Source organism: Neodiprion fabricii, chromosome 2 (assembly GCF_021155785.1).
Source record: "Neodiprion fabricii isolate iyNeoFabr1 chromosome 2, iyNeoFabr1.1, whole genome shotgun sequence".
Lineage (NCBI taxonomy): Eukaryota > Metazoa > Arthropoda > Insecta > Hymenoptera > Diprionidae > Neodiprion > Neodiprion fabricii.
The window spans coordinates 34,668,977-34,693,258 of record NC_060240.1 but is presented as its reverse complement, the minus strand read 5'-3'; positions in this window follow the sequence as shown (position 1 = coordinate 34,693,258).

Below are 24,282 nucleotides of genomic sequence, written 5' to 3'. Positions count from 1 at the left end.
GAAAGAACCCGAATAAGATCAATAATACGTAACGGACGTAACAGGTTCGTGGAGGTACGTTACTTACGATTTCTTACTTCATTTTACGGAATCGGATTGTTTCGTCCTGTCGAATAACAATAACTCAACTAGTTATGGTGTACGTAAAACAGCCAGTTGAGATATAGGATAATTCTGCACAGAGTCAGGATTCAGTGATAAGACACTATATTGACCAGACAAGTTTCAGCCATTAGCAGGAAATTGTCAGGAATATTCTAGTTCAAAACTGTTGAATCGGACTTCACTGCAAGATAATTAAAAGTGTTTGATAGCTTATGCTTTATTGTTAAACAAGTGGGTTAGTTATTTCGACAACCTTTTTTCGACGGATCTGAATCCGGTGGCACAATTCGGCTGTCACAGAAGATACCACAGCAATGCTGTCCTCAAAACGGCTATAAAAAAGCCATTAAACTTTGATAAATTGTGTTATTTAATAATCAAATTTGCTTTTCCCTATCTACTCGGTCGTTTTAAAAGCACATTATCTGGATTTGGATCAGAGAAAGAAGCCGCGTGGTGGTTAAAAATTTGCACAACGTTCCTTAGGCGTAACGAGTATACCACAATAATATTATGAATGTTGTAAGCCGTAAAATCCCAACGTAACGTGGCGAGTATGACGCAATATATTGGTTAATGCGATAATTTTCTCAGAGTTTGAAGCGCAGGTCGGCGAAGTATGGCTTGAGTAAAATGTACAATTTTACACGAAAGTTGCGTCTTAAGTACATCGTTTGTCTTATTTATTTTATCTATTTGTATTAGACCTTACGAAGAGTAAAATCGAATTTCCATAGTTGCATCCCTTAAATTGGTTCGAAATAATTAGGAAAATGTTTAACATTTTTTTTTGCCTACATATTTACTCACCTCTAGAAAGCCTTACTTTTTCTCATAATAAAAGCATTGATTTTTCGAGGTTTTTAATCTAAAGTGCGTATCGGGTCCGAAATAAAAATGGTAAAGATTTTTCTAAAAAAGAAAAATGAAGGTGAATTTGTCCCCTTTAAAACACTGCTTAGGAAATTTGACTACCTCTATTCTTGACTCCGCTATCTAACTTTTAGTGCAGTAAGAAATTTCCAAACTTTTGAGCGGTCAAGGAACTCGATGGGATTGGTCTTAAAGAAAAAAGAAATTCTTTGCTGAAAGTAATAAATAGGAAGTTAAAAATTTCAGTCATCTTATCTTCCTTCTTATCTCATCTTATCTTATAGTATCTTGAAAAATCAATGATTTTCTTATGAGAAAAAGTAAGGTTTTCCCGGGGTGGGGGAATGTTTTTTTTTTTTTTTTGAATCATGTTGAAACAATTTGAGTGGTACGAGCATCGAAGTTCGAATTCATTCTCCTTAAGAACAGGTCTAACGTGTATATTACCTATCTCATTTATTTATTCACGTAATCTATTTATTTTATTTTACTTTTATTGTATTTATTTATTTATTTATTTCATTACATCTATTTTACCTATTTTATCTAGTTCGATCTGTTTCTAACTATTTTATTCATTTTATTTATCTATTTATATGTCTATTTTATCTAATTTGCCATTTTAGTGTTTTAAAGATATTTGATTTATTATAATTATTTATTATTGATATGATTTGATATTATTATAAGCGGTCATTTTGATTATCTTTTCGCTCCTGCTTATCTTTACCGCATATTTCTATACTTCCTTAAGATTAAAAAAAATTCCAACGTCCGGCGAGTCACGCCATTCGACTTATGAAATTGGAAAATCGATATTTCCGTGGGAAATGGTTATTACGTATTTCATAAATGCTCCGTCGGTCGTATAATGTATACGTTACATATATTTCTGTAAGTATGTCACTGTGTAAGCAAGACGAGGAAAAAATTGTTGACAATTAATCTTTTCCATATACTCCGATATTGTGGTAGGTCAGCACGTGTGTCGAATATTGTCGATATGGTTGACATTTAACATCCGGTTGTACTGTTTGCCGGAAATCCGCAAACGATCACCCGGCAGGCACTGCCAGTGATAATTGTGTGACGTACGTGGATCGGACGTTGTCGGAAAGCTTGATCGAGGCCGAGTCCACGTAACTCGCATAGTAATCCGGCCAATCGCACGTTACTCCCACACACACACACAGTCAGACAAGCGAGTAACCTGCGACTCCCGTGACTTTCATTGACGCAAAGTGAGTCAGAGCGGCGTCCATTCTTTCTTTTCTTGTTTCTTCCGTCTAATTTCATTCAGGTGAGAGTGCGTCAGTCTCGACTTTTAGCCACACGTACTTAACTACCTACTCCTGGAACGCAGGGGACGACGGGGTCTCGGAATACTCGGAATTCAAAGTTCGTGCGAAACTCCGAGACGCCCACGAAGCTTTGGGATCCGTTTCCGGTCAGCGCCAAGATACACCCACAAGATAGTCCGAGGCTCCTTGACAAACGAAAAAAATTCCTCTGCTTTTCAACGAAATTTTCAGATTCTATTTTCAATCATGTACTGCGGATGCATATTTGATGGGGCGATTCAAGTGTTAGTTAACGATTAGATTTTATTAAAATTTTTTTAATTTTCTCCGTAGTGACAACGATTGGTAACGTTTGGTTGCTTAGCCCACTACTGTTTTTTGTAAGTTAGCTAACGATTTTTGAAAAGTTTATTGGCAAATCGATTCCATTACCTAGGAATGGCGGAAATGCCAATAATAATCAGATCCTGATCAATTGCCTGAAATGCCTACTACTATAGGGTAACATTTGACAACGTTTCTCTGAACAGCCTGCCCATGTTTTAGCCTTAGCTAATACTTGAATTGTCCCTATTCTTTATCTGTTACTCGAAACAGTTACGTACTCTCAAGGTTAAATTACTCGGACACTTATTGACAAATGTGGACGCAGGCACGTTTCTTCTCGACAACGTGAATTTCATTATTTTGTCCGTCTCATTTGAGTTGAGTTTACTTAAAGGTAAAAACAAAGATTCCGACACAACGTAGAACCGCAAAATTAGTGATATCTACTAATGAGTATCAGCAGGCTTCGTTGAATTCTTTCTGTTTAGCGATGGTCAATAATTGATGATGGGTTGCAACACCTAAAACCTGGCTCTATCAGAAAACAATGACAACACATCGCCGCGTCAGTGTTTCCCGGATTTGTAAATGCAATTAAGAGTTTCCACTTAATTACGTTTTCGTAGTGATCGACGTACGTCAGGCAGTTACAAAATAGGCGTAATGTACATCCATCTATTCCTCATTCATAAGTCTTCTCGATCGCAGGACGTGGCTGTACGAAAAGCCGCTGGCTGAATTCACGAGGAGGTGATTACTTGTGCCTAACGATCGAGACGCACTAATCGCGGTAGCAGAGATCAGAATCTCTGAGTTTAAACCGAGCCCTGCAGGCGATACCCCAACTTTCCGTCTCCTATACGTAAGACCAACACTGGCTTAACTTGCGTCTTTTGCTGTTTTCCACGTCATCTCGCACGTGTGTAAATCTTATTGGCAACTCATAAGGAAGTTGGCGATATCTTATCTAAATGAAACTAGCACGCTGCTCGCTGCACGTACAGCTTTTTTATCGAACCGATTTTACAACTGTTTATCCGACAAGTCACATGCGTAAATTGTAGTAACCATATACGTTAACCATTAATTACTTACAAACAACTACATGGTATAGCATTTTTTTTCAAATGACATACCACCGTTTTATTACGCAGAAATTAAGTTTACCTACATGGCCCACGTTTTCCTTATCAGGCACCGGGAAGACATAGAATTCGCAAAAGTACAGGACATATGTTGAATATAACGGTGGTTTTTAAAGGATAATCAGTTTCCTAACAATTGTGCGAATCAAGGAAAATTCGATTGCCGGTAAAATTTGTCGGCTTACAGGGTCAAGAAACGAATAAAATAAGCGATCACATAACACACGGAAAGAAATTTTTATTTGAGGTTAGTGCACAGGCCTTAACTGTTATCAATTTTAATCGTAACCAAAAAGTACAGTTATATTTATTGCTAAAGCTTAAGAGCACAAATTTGATTATGAAAATTGAACGGCCAAAAATTTCGATGGCCTGAGGCTACAGCCTTTTTAACTTTACGGTTAAAACGGACTTGATCGTATTATACTTAAATCTGAGTAGTACCGCTCAACTTTTGTTAAAAACAATGAGAATATTTCGTAGCTCCGAGCAATATCGCTATCGAAATGAAAGGTGAAAGAGTTGACTGTTTTCTGGGCTGCAAAATGTGACATCTTCATGTCGAAACAAATCAGATGAGGGTTCAGGGCGGAGAATAACTGTAACGTGGGAATCGAGTAAGGTCCTGGTTCTCGAATTTCTAGCCGAAGAATAAGAGCAGGAAAAAGACTTGGGAGCAGGATCGGAAGAAGAAGAGGAATAAAAAAATGCATACACCGATACACGAACAAGAAAGGTAAATCCCGAGACAAGCTAACAGGGTGGGTCTGATAAGACCACCTGCGCTCCACCGCGATCCAAGGTACCCACTCCTATATACGGTAGATAAAAATCTCCCTTCGCAATCTCGGGCTCGGCTCGGTGCTCGCATTGGTCCTGCGACGATGGGGCTGCAGGTCGAAGAGCCCGAGGCGAAGGCACGAGGCGCGTAGTTAAGACTCCGAGGGCCGGACTTATAATAAAAGCCTACTCGACTGCGGGGTCTTATAAACCGAGCTGGGCCCGTTGCCACAATGGTTATTGTCTCAGCGCGGGGAATGCGCACGCGGCGTGTGTGCGCGCCTATTTATGACACATTATGCGAGAGCGCGGCAGCACCCGATAATACGAGCGAGTATTGCATTTAGAGCCATTGTGTGAGCAACAATGATACCTGCCTCCGGGCCTCGGCGCTGGGACTTGAGGCCCAACCGGACTGCGATTATCCGTTTTCCACCGACATGCGACGGCACTTTTCCACGGATAATGGGATGATTGAGGTTGCACGCGGCACGCTCCGAATTACTTATCCTCTTCTTTTCATCCACCACGTGTCGCTAAGCGTGCTTTCAAGGCTGCATGGTTCGGTCAAGGAAAAATTTGCCACGCGTCAACCGTTCTAAGTATAGCTTATTGTGAAACAATCTTTCCCGAAATTCAGCATTAAAATGGCGAACATTTCTCGTGACGAAGATATACGGAACGCGCAGGATAAACATCCGGATGGATTTTCCTGTTGCTATAATTAATCCGTCGCAGCTTTCACAACAATTTATTGTGAATTCTACTTATCATACTGAATTCATGCGAAAGGGACCAGAATAAGGTAACTTGTATAACGAGTACAGGGGGGAAATTAATTGTACGTAGCCGTCTTCTGAGGGACTGAATTTTGTCACACTAACGATGGCTCTGGATTGTCCGAGCTCATTTACAGTCAACAATCGCGGCGGTTATAATGTGGAAATGGCAATCTACGCACTTGAGCAAAAAGCAGACCCGGTCAAGGATCGTTCCAAGTCGTCTAAACGCTGGCTGACGTGATTCTTACGGGCATTTAGCCAGATTATTAGGTGATGCAGGTAGATTAATAGCGAAGGACGGTGCAGGAGCTGCAGGAGACGACAAAAGTAAAAAAGGCAAAGAAATTTGGTGCCCCGAGGCATGCGGCTATCAAGTTTCTCAGGTTGGTTGTTTGTTGCCGACGAGGCTCATTCATGGACAAATTTTGCGAACGTTTATTTTATTATTTTTGCAACTTCAAACAGCTTCGGACCGCGGTGAGAGAATCGTGCAGGAGGACGGAATAAGAATAAGAAGAAGAAGAAGAAGAAAAGTCCTTGGCCACGGTATAACGAAATGGGATTCCGTCTCTTGAGTTTCGTTTTTGTTATCAGGCATCCCAGCATCGGTCGTTTTCGTCGCGGTCATCTCAGCATATACCCACGTAGACACGGATACGTACCTAAATACGCATCGTGCCGATTTATCACCCGATTAAAATTATTATTCCCCCCTTTATATTTTGGCGCGAGTAGGTACCCTCTTCGAACTAGTGATTTTTTTCGACAATTTATAAAAGTTATTTACCGAAGCAAAGAAGAAGCCGGCGTCCTACTTGGGATGCAAATCAGGATCGCTGCCGGCTTCTCGCGTATCTCTTTGCCGCTCTCAGCGAGGCACGTACGCCGCTTCGGTACGTTTGTGTTCCCGTAAATTACACCAGATATGTGTAGAGGTACCTTCGGTGCGGGTGCCTCGCACGTTCAACGTACCCGCACCACTCGCTGCAGAGCAATAATAAACCCCCTCCCCCCCTCCCACCCGCGGTAATTAAGTCCGTATTTCTCATTCCCCGTACGAGGGTGTATGACGATGCCTGATCGAAGGGCCCAGAGCGGGCCCTAACCTCTAGAATTCTCCGTCTTACTCCCGCCCGCATTATCCGCATTCGCACGACTCTGCGATTCCCCCTCCTTGCACCGGCCGCTTCAACTCGTACCGCATTCCAGCCACGCGCCTTAGCTCGCCTATTCCCAGTGGCGTATCTGCGATATTCCATTTCGCGGGTTTCTTTCGAATTTTAATAGTTTCGCTGCTTCTATGCGGATTCTCAGCGACCAGAGTCAGCCGGATATGGGGACGGTGTGAAGGGGTGAGAATTTCGAGGGGACGGAGTTAGAATCAGCGATGCTTACACCCCGGTGTAGTAATTATCTATCGTTATGTAAAACAAAACTTTCATCTAATAACCGCTGACGATTTCATATATATATATATATATATATATGTATATACCAGTCCCTGTTACGCGATAATAAAAAAATGTTGCAACAGTTACTACAAGTTTGCCGCATGAGCATGATGAGCAAAATTCTAATTGTCAGAAGTAACTCGGAAAGCTCAACTGAAAGTTACACGAAAGTTTAAGAGACTCGGAAATTGTACGGTTTCAGATAAAAATTACACAAATAGGTGAAGATAGGAATTATACCGCATGTGCTGATATTTTAATTCACCGATGGTTATCTGCAGGCAAATATATACAGAAGCATTCTGGCTTCTGCTACATCATTCGCGATAGTTGTTTATATATATGGAGACTTGTAGTAATAAAATAGAATCCCGAGTCAGGCGGCGATTCCAAACGTGTTCTTAAGTATACCTTATACTTTTTGTCGCGCAGAAAAGTCGCCGGAGGTGTTTTATGGGATAGGATTAGCCCGTTAAATAGCACCGCGAAAGAAGGTTTTCGCAGTATTTTAGTCAAGTTAAATCCAGGCCTTTTTTCGCAGATTTTCAATGGCGTATAAAAGTGGCAATATCAGAATTAGAACAAACAAATTGGCGTGGATTTCCGGAACTTCAATGGAGAAGAGAGGAAAAACTAAGGAAAAGGAATGAAAACTCTACAATTCACGATCTCATTCTCCACAACCATGTTCATTTCAGATTCAACCAAATTTCTGATGTTATTTTCTAAATTATCGAATCACCTGTCGAATTCCAAACTCTGATCTTAAGCTGGACCTACGTTGCACTTTGCATTCTCAGTTTTTCGACCATACGTAGGTACTTACAAGATTCTCAATCTCGAACCGAATCTTGTTCTTTTTTAATTATATTTGGTAACATCACAGTTAAATCGCATAACGGTTACACAGGGTGAAATTCACCCGAGTTCCAAAAAAGTGATATCCTGCTACAACGATGAGTTCTAAAAATCTAAAAAAAAACAAATATCTAGGTATTGTTTAAGGATCGCAGAAAAAGCTCTCTCAGTTTTCCTACCCAAAATTACCACGACTAAGGGACTATACGAGTAGTTTTGAAAAATGTTTGGAGTGAAATTCACCACTAGGGAAAAATCGGTTGGTAAGTGGCTCTACGAGAAGTTTGAAAGACGTTTGGTGTGAAATTGACCACCAGTGACCAATTAGAGTTAACTACGGTGAAAATGCGGATGCCAATGAAGAAATGCAATAATTCTGAGTAAATTTGTTCGATATCCGCGCCAGTGGGAGGCCGGCAAGCTAGGAGCAACAAAAGTAGCGCGACTCGCGGAGGCGGTGGGAGCCCGTCGTCTTCACCGAGGCTGGCGAACGCGAACGCGCCAGGGGGCTTCGGGACGCGGAGGAAGGGTCACGACACAATCACGTCCTGCACGCGCCGCGTTCTTCGCCACGTTCAGCCTCGGCTACACGAGGCGGATTCTAGACGCTATTTATTGGCCGCTGCACTCCGGCGGAAGATGGCGCGGTTTGTCCTCCCTTTCAGATTAATTGAAAAGACACGTTAACCGATCGTGAATTTTTCTCAGATTATAATATCTTGTCGGTCGATAACTGTTTTTCCAGCTTCTAACATTTTATTCTCAAAATTTTGGGTCACCTCCTGAAGGTTAAAATATCAGCCGAACTGCAAAAACTGTCTTGCCTTTTTAATCGCGAGGTTTTCTTTTCGCAAGTAGTTCTTTTAAAATATCAATTCAGTTTCACAAATACCGATTTTAGATAAGCTTGGGTGAGTTTCTGTGTAGTCTGAGGTTTTACTTTCCACGTGAAATCACGAAAGGTATCGAATTCGAAAATTGAACAGCTTTTTCTTCCTCACTGGCGAGTGTACCAGAATAAGAAGGTTTGAAATTGGCCAGCCAATTTCTTTGTAATATTGAAATGTTGGTTAATCGTTTCTCGCTAAAATCTAAACTCTTTCGGAAATTACTTATACCAACATAATCTCATCATTTACAAAATCTCCCAATAATCCCTGAGTTACAAACAAGTTCCGGCGAAGGAATGTCCAATCAACATCTAAAAACCTATTCGTTTATTCGCTGATTCATTCGGTCCGAATCGTGGCACGATTACCTCCCCATATTTTCCGAATCATACTTGATCCGTACACGCCTCGTAACAGTCGTAAATTCGCGTCAAAATGCCTGATACAATCGTTAAAAAACGAGCAATTTCGCATCCTTAACAAGCAAATCGTAGTCGGGTAACACGGATTCGCGGATGATCGGTGCTCGAGGCGCACAGTGGTCTGACCCGCGGGTCTTCCGCTCGAGGCCCCATAGCGGAGTGTGGGAACAGCTCTGCACCACTCGAAGCCTCGCTGACTCCGAGCTGACCTCACTCGCAACCTGCAGCTTTAGCAGATCTCTGGTCCCCCTCTTTGGCGATCCGGCGACGTGCTGCGGGATCAGCTCTGCATCCGCGCGGGATGAATGCGAATGCATCGCTGCATCTGCAGGCGGAAATTCTGTACTCTGTCTCTGTGTGCTTGCGAATTCTTTTGTTTCCTTTCCTTTTTTTCTTCTCTTCTTCCTTACCTTCGACGCTGCGTTCTACGTTGATGGAAACACGGGCGCGTGGCGAAAGGTCCCTGCATCTCGACTAGACAGGTATTCCGATCACGCGTGCGCGAGGCACATACGAACGTGGATGTGCACGACGAATACGGCACACGATAAGTGTGGCGAACATCGCGGTATGTATTCGACGTTGTTCTTAATATCGGTCCCGTCTTTCACTCGCGCTTATGACTCACGATCAGCTGTTTTGAAAGTTGGATTGTTACTGAGTATAGAAATATTCTTCACCGTTGTTGTATCGTATCTGGGCTGTGTTCGGTTTTACCGATTTGGTTTACGGACGTCGCTGCTGGATCAGGAACCGGTCTGTAATCGTATTGTATACGATTTTCGAACCGAGTATAAACGGCCTAAAATTCTGACGTCAAGGTCGTATGTATAATTATAGACGTGCGATGATGGGGGATATTTATACATAAACATCGAAGATAGTGATAAAATCTTACAACGCAGACGAGACGAATGTTGCTGTTGCTCAAAACTCGGTATAATGCCCACGTTTGTATGCGTTATAGACGTTTAGTATTTCGAAAAATCAGTAAGACGTTTTGAACCGGAATGAAAAGAAAGAAAAAAAAAATATCTACACGTCGTCAAGACGGTGAGGTAATCGAAGCTTCGACATTTCTATTGCACATGACTATTTTGAACAACTTTTTTTTTACACTTCTCCCGATGCGTATAAATATTAATGCGCCAATCGAACAAGCTGCAGTGTGTAGAGAAAGACCGATCATAACTCGCCTGATCGTCGGGAAAAAGATAATCCGTATAGAATATTTCTACACCGTGTATTCGAATGACCTTTACCGGCACCAGACGCTCGGGCGCCAAAACATGGGCACGGCTCGCGCGTTATTTCGAATAGATCTAATGACAGGAGCGCGTGAGAGTCATTAGAGATGATGTATATTGAATTAGACACCTGTTTTCGGGCGCTCGTGTCTCGGTCGCGGGGTCCCGATGTGTCCATCTTCTTCCTATGCTCGTGCTCCTTCGAAACCCGCGCCACGGTTGTGACGAGATTCTTAAACAGGTTTGAGCGTCGATAGCATAGAAATAGCCGATGCCCCGGCGTATTTTTGACCATTATATCAGTCCCGTAGCTTCCTAGATTCGTAGCTACGACGTCGAAGCTAGCCGATGCACGGTTTGCATCGCTCGAAAAGAACAAAACGCGAAAGGAGTGACCGCATCCAGAGCGGTGAAAATGGCCAGGCGATAACGACTTGCCGGACGTCGTCCGTCTCGACGGTTTTCAGAATTCCACAACGTGGCACGACGTCGGCTTAAGCCCGACCGAACTGCATCGTGGCGGAATTACGAAACAAACTTGGTCCCGTGTCGGGATTTTTTGGTAGCGGGTTAAATTAATTTCGTCTCGATCATGGCCGCCGCATGTCCCTTGCGAGTACGCGAAAACAAAGCTATCGCCACGTGGTATCTGCAGCCCACGGTGGCGTTCGACGCTCGTTTAATTAGCCAGTATTGTGCATCGGGACCGAACGCCACTCCGGAATATATGCCTCCTTATCGCTGTACAAGATCTCGTTCGGTGTTTCGCTACGAGGAAAGAGGGAAGGGGGAGGGGTTATGATGCTATCGCCGCGCAGTGCCAAACCGATCGCATTACAGATAGTCGTCTGTGCAGTATACTCCTCTTCCCGTCTCTCCTCTCTCTCTCTCTCCTTCTAAGTGTACAGGTAGGAACTTTACTCACCGTCTCTCGACTCGGGCTTAATTCTCACGAATAGAGCAGCAGGCGCATGGTTCTTCGCATTATATGTACAAGCTTCCGTTTCGATTGTTGTTCCATTAGCCGCGCGGAGTTATGATTCGCACATTTCTTCGAGTATACGACGACGCAGGGGAAAGTAGGGTACGAGTCGGATGTTATGATACGTTGCTATGTTCTTTGAACATTATTTCCCAAAGGTCTGACAGCGCGGACGAGAAAGCTCGTTCACATCCCATTTGTAGGTAAAATCATAGCTGAGCTGTTTCACGAGCGAAACTCGTCAAGAATTTCCCTTCCGCAAACGACGTTGACTACCGGCTCATGTGGTTTGCACTCAACCAAACTCCCGGAATTCGTGTTCATTGCTCGTTGGGCTTTGAGCATTTCTTCCGGTGAACTTGGACCTGCGGTAGCAAACGCCATCGTCGCTCAAAGATCATGCGTGCGGTAATCAACGTGGTTGAGTCACTTATCGGAAGTATTCTCGACTTTACATTCCGCGGATTGGTATCAGCATCTGGACTTTCGACCTTTTTATTTGCGGTTTTTGCGACATCCGCTTGCTCGGAATCGGTTGCGCGCAGTGTTTAAAAATTCGCAGTAACAGACCGTCTGGAACGTGATTAACGATACTCGAAATTCTGTTGATTATGTCACGATTTCGGCGTCGTTACCGATTACGAAAAGTTAACGACAATTGCACCGCCACGTTCCCTCCGTAGTTTAACCTTCGTTCTCGTCCTGGTCTCCTCGGAGAGGAAGTTCCGACGCCCGAAGGATGCCGCGTGGTCCATCTAGCGTCTGTGGGAACTTAAACCTTCTCACGCCGGTTCAGCTCACGTTGCGTCGGGGATCCGAGATCAGCGATCCGCGTTTTCTATACGTCTGAAATACCTCTTCGATTTCCTCCCGCGCTGTCGCCGTGCGGAGATTTACCTACAAAGCGGCAATTTTCTCCTGGGTAAGACGCGTCACCAGGTGCACACAGTGGTCGATCCTGTATAATATGATCGAGGTATGGCGATCTATCGGCAACGGTGATTGATTTCCAAGGTCCGCTGTAATCGTTTTTAATTAATGGCGAGAGCCGCCGCCTGATCCCGTTGATTAATTAAAACCGCGGCGTGAAGAATGAGGGAGAAAAGAAATAAAATTAAAATAAAAGTTTGCAAGCGCGTTACGTACGCGAAATTGAATATCGTTCGGAAAAATTCGCCTGATCGTTTCCCGGAACCTCGAACCAATTTCTCGATCACGGATAAACCGCTTTCACCGTAGCCCGCAGCCCCTTCTTCTTCAGCTCCGCGCCACCGACCGCGTTTCGCATCCCCTCGAGATGTAGTCTAAGACTGAAAAGTAGTACTAAAACATCGGGGCGTGGAGGATAATTTACGACTCCTCTGTAACTATCCGTAAGTACCGGTGAAGTCGAACTAATGCCTTCGGTCCGAGACCCCGAGTCAGTCCTCGCATAAATCTGCGGTTGCGAAGTCGGCTTTAGTGCGGTTCGCCGAAATAGTATGAGAGTTTCGGGCTCACGTGGCGAGTCCGCTTCGCCATTTCGCTATCCGCCGCAGTTCAACTTCCACGGAAAACACCAAGCCTTCCCTTCCTCGGACGTGTCTCTGTGCACTAATTACTACGGTTTATTACATGAGACGTAGACGCGTCCGAAGCATCCTTCGCGTATTCGATTATACAGAAATAGACGGATGCCATGCTTTTATATACCTACGTCCGTTTGAAAATACTGCACCCGTTTTTTTAAACGCCGGTAACGTCAAGTTGACCAGAAGAGAAATCACCGCGTCACGCGGATACCTTTCCTTGTGATTTTTATTTCTTTCATTTGGCCTACGTACACGGCTCGCACAATTTAACAGAAAGATACGGAAATTGTATAATATATGCCCCCCTCCCCTTCCGTAAAAAAACAAGCTTCAACAGAAACGGGTTTACTGTTCAAAAAGATTTATCGGCATCCACGGTACACCGTGTAGAAAGTACATATTTTTTTCCATAGATGCAGATTTTACAGTAAACAGCATCGGTACGGTACTTTGACAAATGGGAGAAAAAAAACGATCAGTAATGAGAGAACAGAAAATTGCAAAGATCTTGTTGTTTTCAATGCAACGAAATTGGTAGAAAATGTTCGAATAACGCATATATGCATATTATAATTTATGTAAGAACTGTCAATTTTTTTGGCTCAAATTAAAATTATACGCATACTCGTCTTTTTGTCTGAGACCTGAAACCTTCGCGGTTTCCTTGGGCCATGTTATTTCGACAATTTGTAAAAGCAAAGAAGTAACCCTCGGTGATAAGAGAGCCGCGTGACGGTGACGTCAGTGTCAATTTGTCGCCGTATATCAGTGCCGCGTTGTAACAGCGTCGTGTTCCTGTGAAATCGCAATCCCCGCGAATAACTTTGCGAGCGCAAGTGCGTGCGTGCGATACATTTATGCGTCGACGCGAACTGATCGGACTGACGCGTTGAGTACGTCAGACGCACGCGGTGCGTCCGTCCTCGACGATTCGAGGTCTCATGCGCTTTCAGCTGTTAAGCGTGCCCTGCAGGCGGGCTCCGAGTGCCGTTGCCTATCGTGACTCGTGATTCCTGACTCGTGACTCGTGACTCGTGACTCGTGACTCGTGACTCGCGACTCGTGACCGGAGAAGTTGCGGCAGATCGCTTAAGCTTCTATCTTATTTTTCGTTTGACAAACGCCGCGAATCTTCCGACGGCTCGATCTTTCCACGCCCCTTCGCTCCCTTCGGCCTTGCGTGTACGCACGATTATGATATTATAATTACTTTTCAAACAACTTGATAGAGGCGCGGTGGTATCTTCGAACGTAAGATTTGCCAACGAGAAATTAGCTGTGACGCTGACTTCCACGCGATGTAACGTCAAGCTCAATTCGTTGATTGCAGTACACGGAATTCAGTCAAGACGATGATTCTCGAATTCGACGTATGCCGGTGTACCCGAATATAAAATCTTACGAAATCCGTGCTAAATTCCACACTTGCCCGAGATTTAAGCACGGGATATGATTAGGCTGCTCTGGCGCCAAATTTGGACGGGGATCGTCAAGCTCGTAAAAATCTGTCGTTATACCAATACCGTAAATATAGCTATTTGTCGACTTTGTCAGGCGAGCGTAAGCCGGGCAAGAATTTATTAATTCCCCACCCGAAATTGCGGACCCGCGTCGTCTTTTCCCCGGGGACGTCGTCGTCGTTTGGACTCTGGGGACCGCGAATCACCGCGCGGCTGAGTTTACGGTGTCGTAAATAAAGGGACGTAAAACCAATACGTCGGATTTTTATGCGCAAAACAAAACTGCGCCATTTCGATGGTCATCCGAGTTGTCGGGGCTTCAGAGGAGAAAAATAAAAATTAAAGGAAGGAAAAAAGGTATTAAAAAGGCAACAGGCCCGTCTGACTAGGTAATCATCTGCAATATAGTAGGCTGTACCGTATATGTATTTAAGCATGACAACGATGCGTTCCAACCGCGATTGGCTTATCAGCTTTGTTTTTTTTTTTTTTGTCTTTATTCAATTTTTTTTTCATTGAAATTTTCAACGGCTTACATTCTGGGACACGTCGACGTTTTTTCCCGATCGTTGCACCTCGTTTCTCAGTCTCGACGTTTCTCGGTTTTCCGTTTTACCTCGGTTATTTTTTTCCACGTCTCCGAGACAATCCCCTGCAGCAGCAGCAGAAGCAGCAGCAGTTTGTGCGCAGAGACGAAAAAGTTTTAAAACATTATGCGTAGATCGTTACACACATAATTGTTTAGCTATCCCTCGTCGGGTCTCGAAATCTCAACTTATATACACATAATGCATTTCGTATGAACGCGATGGATTTTGACGAACGATTTATTGAAAAATTACGGCCATTTCAACGCGTTTGGTATATATAAACGGGACTGCGCAGCCATCGTTCGACCAGATTGGCCGAAATTGATTCGGGGATGAATAATCGAGGATCTCCCGCGGCACGACTTGAAACCCTCGTCGAGAATCGACCGAGCGATAAGGCATCTGAGAATCAGAACACATCCGAGTTTGAGCCTCCTTTATGTACTCCTTGCAACCGGGACTGACTCCTCGTCGGGATCAGGTGTAATAAATCCCTGGGGATCTCTTTTTGCCGATCAGATCAGAGTCGATGATATCCCCTGCATCCCGCTACAGACGAGACGATTCGCTACGTCCGATTTCCGCGGATCGAAGAGGATCCATCTCGTACGGGTGACTTTTTAGCAACGAATGCATAGATTTTATCACCGATCAGTCGCTCGGAGGTAATTCACTCCAGCAACGTGATATCGTTAAAGGTCTCTTGTTAAGCAGGCTTCGATACGTATAACGTGTCACTGAAAATGATGTAACATTGGCGACCGCGGGAATTTCCGTATCCTTGCGACGAGCTGTAACACTCATGCAGATCGTGCATAATCGAATCAGCTGACGCGTTTCCAGATGCAGATCGAAGCGGTTCTCTTATCGCTGCTGTCTTAGTTGCGGCCGACTCGGCGGGTATGTCATTGCTTTTACATTTTCAACCAAGGTCTTGGGTGCAAAACCGCGTGCCGGTGGTCAGTCTTATAACAATTGTCTTGATGTACTGGGTCAAGTCGGGCAAAGATATCTGGAGGAAGTGGGATTATCGCGAAACGGTGCAAGGAACACGGGATATAAGCCGTTGCGCCTGCGTACTGGAGATAAAAACAAAGAACGAATTGAAAGTAAACGAAATAGGAAAAGCTAGAAATCAACAATGCGTAGAGGTATCAGAGTCCATTTGGTACATGCATAGAGTCGTTGCGAGTACGAGGATAAATTCATACATACATGGCTGTTGTTATACCTAGCCGGTGCATGACGCGGGGTTGTAACGCAGTTGAAATTCATCAACGTGTACATTACAGATACAGACACCGTATATAATACCGTTCGCATACCTATATGCATATCGCTACCGCTTGAGCGTAGGCGAGTGTAACGCATGGGACGAATGCGTACGCGTTGCATTGGGGTCTGGGTTCTCAGGCATGGGTGTAACGTGCATTACACGTATCCCGTCAAAGAGCGCGATATGCGATGCAGGAGCACGCGCGTCGGGTGTATTATGTAGCTAAAGTATACGAGCGAAGGAGAATGGACGTGTATAAGCAAAAGTGAAAAAACGAGCGGAGAGTAAAAAAGGTTGAGTAAAGAGAGAAAAAACATTCGCAAGCGTAACACACAATAGCTGCTATATGCGGACCGCTGCGCCCTCTCTTTCTCTCTCACTGCTGATAAAAATTCCGCTGCTGCTGCTGCTGCTGCGCTAAACCGTCGCGTCTTTTGTCCGTCCGTGGTGTGTGCAGTTTGTACGTGAACGGGCAACGCGCACCTTCTTTAAGGAGAATATATTCATTCCAAAGTGGGCTCGTGCAGTCGCGGAGACAACGTACGAAAAACGAAAAAATTGAACGAGAATAGAAGGAGGGAGAAAGAGAGAGAGAGAGAGAGAGAGAGAGCGAGAGCGAGAGAGAGGATGCCGGACAATTTTTTCTTTTAAACAGAGAATGTAGGAAAGAATGCAACGAAAGAAGCAATTAGTAGCGCAAGAGCTGCACAGAACTTATAAAAAAATTGAGACCCAGTTTTATTTCGTCTACATCTGATGGTATTTTTCTAGGTAAACAAAAAAAAAAAAAATGGGAATGCGTAAAGAAAAGAATCAAATTCGTTGGAGACTGAATTTCTGCACAGATCAAGGAGATGATCGAAGGAAATGTCGTCGTTGTCATGCGGTCGCAATAGTTAGCGATTTTAGATCGGGTTAGATAAACGCGTTGAACGCGCCGCGGTGGCGTCCAAAACGCGTCGTCCGGTAACATTCTTACGTGCGTGTAAAAAGGTCTCCTGGTCCCCCGAGGTTCGTGACTCGCGAGATGCTCGGAAATACGATTAAGTGCCCTGCGGTCTCCAGACAATTTCTTGCCAGCTATGAGACACGCGACAGCAGCGAATGTGAATCGTTGATTACCGGTTGCCGATCTCGGCGAAGCGACGTCGCGCGTACGCCGTCGGGGTGTCGTGAATTGTCATTTATTGGCGAAGAACAACGAGCGAGAGATATGATGTTCCACGCATCGGCAGCGGAGACGTGCGTTTTATCTTACGTATGCCGAAGGATTATTACGGTCGGCAGCTTATGCCGCAATCAATGTGCACGAGCGACGCCCCATCAACGCGTCGCGAAATCATTTTATCATTTTGTAACCGCGCCTTGTCGCAGGGACAGTCGAGATAATTGGTATTCTCACCTGTCAGATGTGTTCCGGATAAAAAACCGTACCGGTCTTATCCGGCTGCCGTCAGGTTCTGTCAAAGCAGCGAATGACGAAACCAGAGAGCTTATTCGACGAGCTGCAATGGAAGTGGAAGTCTTGGATTCGGGGACCGGTTCGGGACTCGTGACGAAAACCGGAGTGGGAGGTTCGAATGGCACTTGACCGCGCTGTTTTTGTGAGAAATCTATTTTCGTTCTTGTTCAAACATTACGAAGAATTACGGATGTATGTATGTGTAGTCGTAACTCGGGCGTCGAGGAATACCGAGGTTCCGTCGTCCGCAAAGAGAGCGATAGATAACGCGGAGCTATGATGCGTTATACCTACTCCCACGATATCTGGGATGAACGTTAAGTTATTTATGTCGTTTCGTATCGCAATGCTATCAACCCTCCCCTTAAATAATCGTAAGTCTATTAGATATCGAGTCGGGTCTCGTACCCAAGCTGCACCAGCGCAGCGGTTGCGCAACTTATTCGACTAAAGTTTCAGTCGGCTTTCATTTTAATTCAGCGACTTCTGCCTGCCTTACCTTCTCTCCTTAACCCGAACGCACCATTACTCTCCAATTTCACGATTCACGATCATTCGGCATCCTCGCCCATTTCAGGAGCTTGATAAACGATTTGCCTCTAGGTATAAACGGCACGAATAAATTTTGATGCCGAAGTGAGCGAGAAGGTAGGGAAAGAAAGATCGTCCAATCACGTTTATCAGCTCACAGAGTGCGAAGCTCCGAAACGGAGGCGCGCGTGACTGGATTTCGCAATTTGCATCCGACGCTCTTAAGCTTTAATGACCTCTCATTCGGGTTTCATTTAGTTCGCGTGCGGTCGTTCCGCTCTTATTCTCAATCTTTTTATTCAAATATTTGTTTTTTCTCAATCACGAAGCATATCGAGAGCACTCGAGGGGGCGAAATGGTGGAAAAATAATCGTGACAGTGATACTGTTGCGATTACAGGCAAAATCCTCGACTGTTATCGTGCAGCAGGAACGTCACGTGCGAATGTAGATTACGCAAGCCGTCGTTAAGGCTTTGAGTAATGAGGAGTATTTTCTTAATAGCTGTTTTATCAATAAAAAGTATTTACTTCCATAGACAGATTGCGTTCCTTAAGAAGTAGCGAATCAACGTTTTTTTTTCATTACGCGTGATTTCCGTCCACTCTTATACGCTCTATCACTTTACCACTCTGCCTAATATGGTAAACGAGATATACTTAATGCGAAATTGACACGATTAAGCACGAACTCTGACCCGCCGCGGAGGTCTGTTGTGCAAACTGTTTGGTCTTCCGTTATCAGACTCGCGTGTCGCGATGGGAAACGCTTTTGCTGACGCGTTAGCTGATGATGTACTCGGAGCATTAATTGGCCGATTCGATGTACAAGCTCTGTGCACATTCACGGCGTTGGAAAATCACAAGTAAATAGTATTAAAAGACGATTTGAAATAGACCACGAAATGGTCGTTTCAAAAAAAGTAATGCTTGTTTTTCTAGTTTGTGGTCAGGATAAAAGAAAACGAAAACGTATTTACTAGCTACAAGGAGGAAACGTGGTTATAAAACAATTATTTCGTAAGTACGTCTTTTTGAAAAAGATGTTTTCCCTCTCAGAGGTTAAACTGTACGTCAATGCTTTTTCATTCATAATCGCCAAGCAAGTCTGCAGTAGAACCTAATAAAAAAACTGAGCTTTAGAAGTGCCGTGATGTTCACTGATTAAAGCCCAGTATTTTCTGGAATTACGATAAAAAAAAATATTCGATGGTTCACTTTAATCTGATTACCGAAGGTGTCAATAACCCGGGTATACATGGGAAGTTCGATAAATGGTTACTAGCGGTTAACTTTGTTTGAATTGTTTATCGGTCGACAACTTTTTTTCACCCGATTCCTTTTACTTTTTCTATTAGGTCGACTATCAAATCTCCCTAGCTCCGTGTCATAACAAGTCATAAGCTCGTATCGGTGACTTCTGTTTATTCGTGAGATCCTACCTGCGGCCTAATAGTGATACATTGAACCTGCTTCAAAGAGTATAATATAAACCCTTCAGTAACCCTTGAAACATGATCTTGGAGCATGTAACGGATAATCCTAAAGGTCTAGAATACGAACAGATTCCAATTGAGTATTTGAATGAAATTTTTCTATTTCATATTCTTGTAGATTGGAAAAAAATATTTTGGACGTATTTTTTATTTTTTCGATTGAATCGAAATTGCCATTAATATAACAGATTGGAAACTATGACATTGTGACGTCACCCATGTTAAGATATATTTATATATATTAAAATCAGTGAAATTCAATCACCTATAACATGAAAAATTATCATATTTAACGAAAAACAAAAAATATGTTCTCATCATTTTGGCTTGCACTGCATTACGCACCCCTACAAATCGAAAAAAAAAATTCATTCAAATACTCAATTAAGTACAGAACTTGAGGCGTTTAATGCCGAGACTGATCAAGTCTGCGTATGGGTGAGTAAGGTAAGTGTACCAGTTATTGTCACGTTTAGACCCAATTGTTGACCCTTTTATTTTGCAAATTGTAAATTTCTCGATGACTAAAGCCAATTTCTAGAGGTTTCGACGCTGCAAATTAGTTTTTTGATGAATTTAGAACTAAGGATCGAACAGATGCAACCAAAAGGGTCAATAATTGGGACAGGGTCAATCACCGGTATAGTTCCTTACGATCCTCTTCCGAGCTCGAGGACGCGGCTCCTACGGTCACTTCCGGCTCCGCCAAGGTAACTCAAGCTCGTACTTATTGCCGGAATGAGCTCGACGCCTATCGGCTTACATCGCGGTGCAGCTTGCATTCCAGGACACGCTGCTCTTACGCGTTGGGCTAGGTTATGGGGAGTCTTTCGAAGGAAGGTATTTCGCAGGGACGTAACGCACAGTGTCAGGAGCTGTACGGGAGCGGAGAAAAGAATGGCGTGTGCCTCTCGCCGACGAGCCGATACCGAAACCGAAACCGACACCGACACCGACACCTCGACGATTCAGTCGCAGATTGTATTTCTCGCCTATCATTCCTCGGCTTCGTTATACAGGTATAACGCGATGCGCTTGTTGTTATTCTCACGGAACTCGCGCGATATACTCGATCGCGTTTCAGCAAATTAAATTTAAGTATAGATAAACAGCGGCGTGCGTCTATAGTAAACAACTCGGCACGAGCAAAGACCCAGACGTCGCGGAATTTGCTGAAGCTCCGATATTTTCACATTGAACCTTTGCCTCGTGCAAATATGTCTTGTCGCTAAGGCTGCGCTTTTCGGCCAGACTTGATACCTGATGCCGAATATTTCAATGTCGATTACACAGACGCGAGTCAAAGTTGGTTCCACGCACGCTGCTCTCGGGTTTCAATCTAGCAGACGGTTATATACGTAACATCAGTATGAAATGAGACTTAAAACTTGTATGTTTATCCAATTAATAGTAATCAATCATTCTCCAAAATGAATGTTAAATCCTCACGAGAGCTTAAGATTTTTCCACAAAAATTCTTGTAACCGAATCGTAAGAAGTGAGATTCCGTTACGAGATGACGGGAGCGAGTAGTTCCTACAGGTACAAGTAAGACGCAAGTAGAAGCGCCATGCTGCACGGACACGTCAATCACGAATTAGCTCGAGTCTTCACCCGCGTTTTATACCCTGCACGACTTTCATACATTAAACCTACATCTACCCGAGTGGTACGCACGGATTGTCCGTGGGAAGTGTACCGCGAGAAAAATACAGCACATACATATGTATATTACGTTGTAGTTCACACGTAATGTGAGGTTGTCGCACGCCACGTTAACGGTTTCTCTCTCTCTCTCTCTCTCTCCTTCTCTCTCTCTCTCTTCTTGTTTCTTTCTGACGATGGGCGATAAGCGTTGGAAAAACCCAGAAGAAAGAAGCAGCGCTCGCCTAACACAGCGCATAATAAACGTATGGTTTTGTAAACGTCCTTACGTGTACCTTACACACGTTCGTTGAAAACCGCGATCTGCGTGCACGGCGGTAATTGGCGATAAGGTGCCTCCTAGACGGAGCATAATCAAGTCCAGAAGTGCTACATAACGCAACGACGCCACCGGAACTCGTTGCCCGTTCCCGGCGTCGCGACGCCGCAGTCGCTGAAACCGCCGCGTCGTCTTGTCGCACGCCGTCCAGCTCCCCTCCCTCCACTCCTCGTCCCTCGTCGTCCCGACGGGTCATCACGGTCGTCAGCAACGACCCGAGCCACCTCGTTAAAGCCCGTTTCATACCACAAGAGCTAGGTCGAGATTGACATCGGCCGTAAACAATGCCCTTGGTGGTGGTCGGGAGGGTGGGAACGGGGGGAGGGAGGGATAATTAGCCGCTGAATCCACCAGCTGTTTAGCCTGACAATGGAGGATAGCTGACGGTAATAACGCTTCTATAAGCTAAATTATTCAATCTAGATATACCCGCACGAATTCCTCGGCGTATTAATGCCTGACCCTAACCCGATCGCGGCGCCACGATCAACGGACCACGTGACTTACTATCATTATCATTACGAACTGGACGTTCGCGTCGTTGAAGTTATCGTATTACACGATGTTCATTTTCGTTGCTGAAGCTTTTTCTGCACGAAGAGGGCGCGTATCGTATCACGATTCGGCAATATGTAGGCCTGCTTTAGCAGCATGGCGTCAGCGAGGACGAACGGCTCATCTTTTTTATCAAGCTACTGAGCTTTTTTTTTTCACTCATTTTCCGTTTACGACGAATAGTGATCGTTGTAATGAAATATGTACGTACCTACAGCAGCGACTGGATCGCGTATTACGGAGAAAAATGACGAATAACGCGTTACTTGAACGGTGAAACAATGGGATGTGATTTTACGGTGAGCAGGGAAGCGGTGGCGCGGTATTAGATAAACACTGTATCACATATTATAGACATAGACGCGATTACAGTTGTTTTGCGGTTTGCGTGAACGGATCTTTTTGCACTGCGAGGCAGCGACGTGTGTGGGATATGTGTCAAGTCTTCGTCTCACGTCTGGAGCGAGGCGTACTCGCAACGGCAATATGGATAAGTATCCACGTATCTACCTCGACGTCGAGGGAATCCCGAGATCTCGGAGAGTCTCACCGGAAGAAATTTGTATCAACGGATACTGAAGCTGGTGTATGAACAAGTGTGCCGAGCATCGTACAGCGAGCCCTGCGAAAAACTGGATTTTATCCGTACAATTCAACCGAAAAACCGCATTAACCTCAAGACGTGATATTTTCAAATCCACCAACGCAGTTTGCTGCTTGCAATAATTAATACTTGGTTCCTCAAACTTTGAATCCACTCAAAGTTGTGAAAGTTTCAATGTTTTCGGACTGAAACGAATGGCTATAACAATAGAGAATATTCGACACGAAATGCGTCATGTTCGCTTTTTCACAGCCTGCAGAAAGAACGAATTGAAATCGAGGAAGCAGCCGCGTTGCACGTTGCGTGTAATAACAGGGTCGCGTCTGGTTTCAGAAACGACAGGTTGGTATGCAAAAGGATAATATACCTATAATGGAAATCCGGAATCGGAAACAGGGACGGTGTAACGTGTGTAAAAAAAGGCGGCAATCGGTGTGCATCCGTTAAAAGAACGTTATTGTTATCGTTACTCACGGGCGTATAATCCAGAAATCAGATTAAATGTCGGATATCCTGCGGAGGGTCCTCGCACCCGTCTCGCAGGAAGCTCCCAGTCATTACCTCGGGCTTTCCGACTCCAGACCCTCCGCTGTGTCCTCCACGCATCCCACACACGCCTCCAGCTCCGAGCCACGCTCCAACGCCCGTTTACAACCATTTGCCTCCCCCCTCGCTAGCTCTGGTTTTACCATTTAGCACACGCACTCACGAATTTCCTGTTTTTAAACGATCACTCAAACTTCCTACGAGTTTCGCCCGAATTCCTTCACGTTTTTTGCACCCTCAATTTCTATACTTATTTCGTTCGCTTCCACGTTCTTTCAGCCCTCGGGATACGCTGTAAAAAATTTGTCGTGTCCGCGCTTGTTGAGAATGACGATAAAATTTTCGTAGTAATTAGAAGAAACGATATATTCGTTAATGAAATTATACTAGTTGGCTGCTTTGAGTTGCTTACGTACAAATATTGAGAACACGGTATTCTGCACTAGTAATCGAATTTATTAGCTCAGATTTTTCTTTGAAAAACTTCAAAATCTCACAATGTTGCCATTTTTTAAGACTGACTCTAATCAGTCAAAATACCCCATAGATTTCTAACGATTCTTTCATTTTACAGCAATATTTCAATCCCTCGTAACAGTTATTTTGCAGAGTAAAATTTGACTAACTTTTGGTGGTACTCGCGCAAATCTTGGTATTAGAGGCATTTCTTCAACCCCTCAAGTATTTTCATATAGTCAGTAAATTCCCTTGCCCGTGTTTTTCTGGGTGCCTTTTTTTTTGTTGAAACAGTATCCATTCATTTATCAGACGAACGTTGGGTGAGCCGTAAGCCACCGCGTCACGACCACTGTCGAGTTCACACTCTCGCTTAATTTTTCAGGCTTCGGACGATTACCGTAGAGTTTTTCCTCCCTCTTGTTTCTCGTATTTGTGGAATATCATAATTATTCTAATGACACAGGAAGCGTTTTCATCATTTATCAGGATAAAGGTGTTTCCGGGTTGTTTTTTCTCTGTGTGTCGCGTCACTTCTTTCTTACTCCACATACATTGACGTAGGTACAAGGTTCGTTTTCATCTCCGT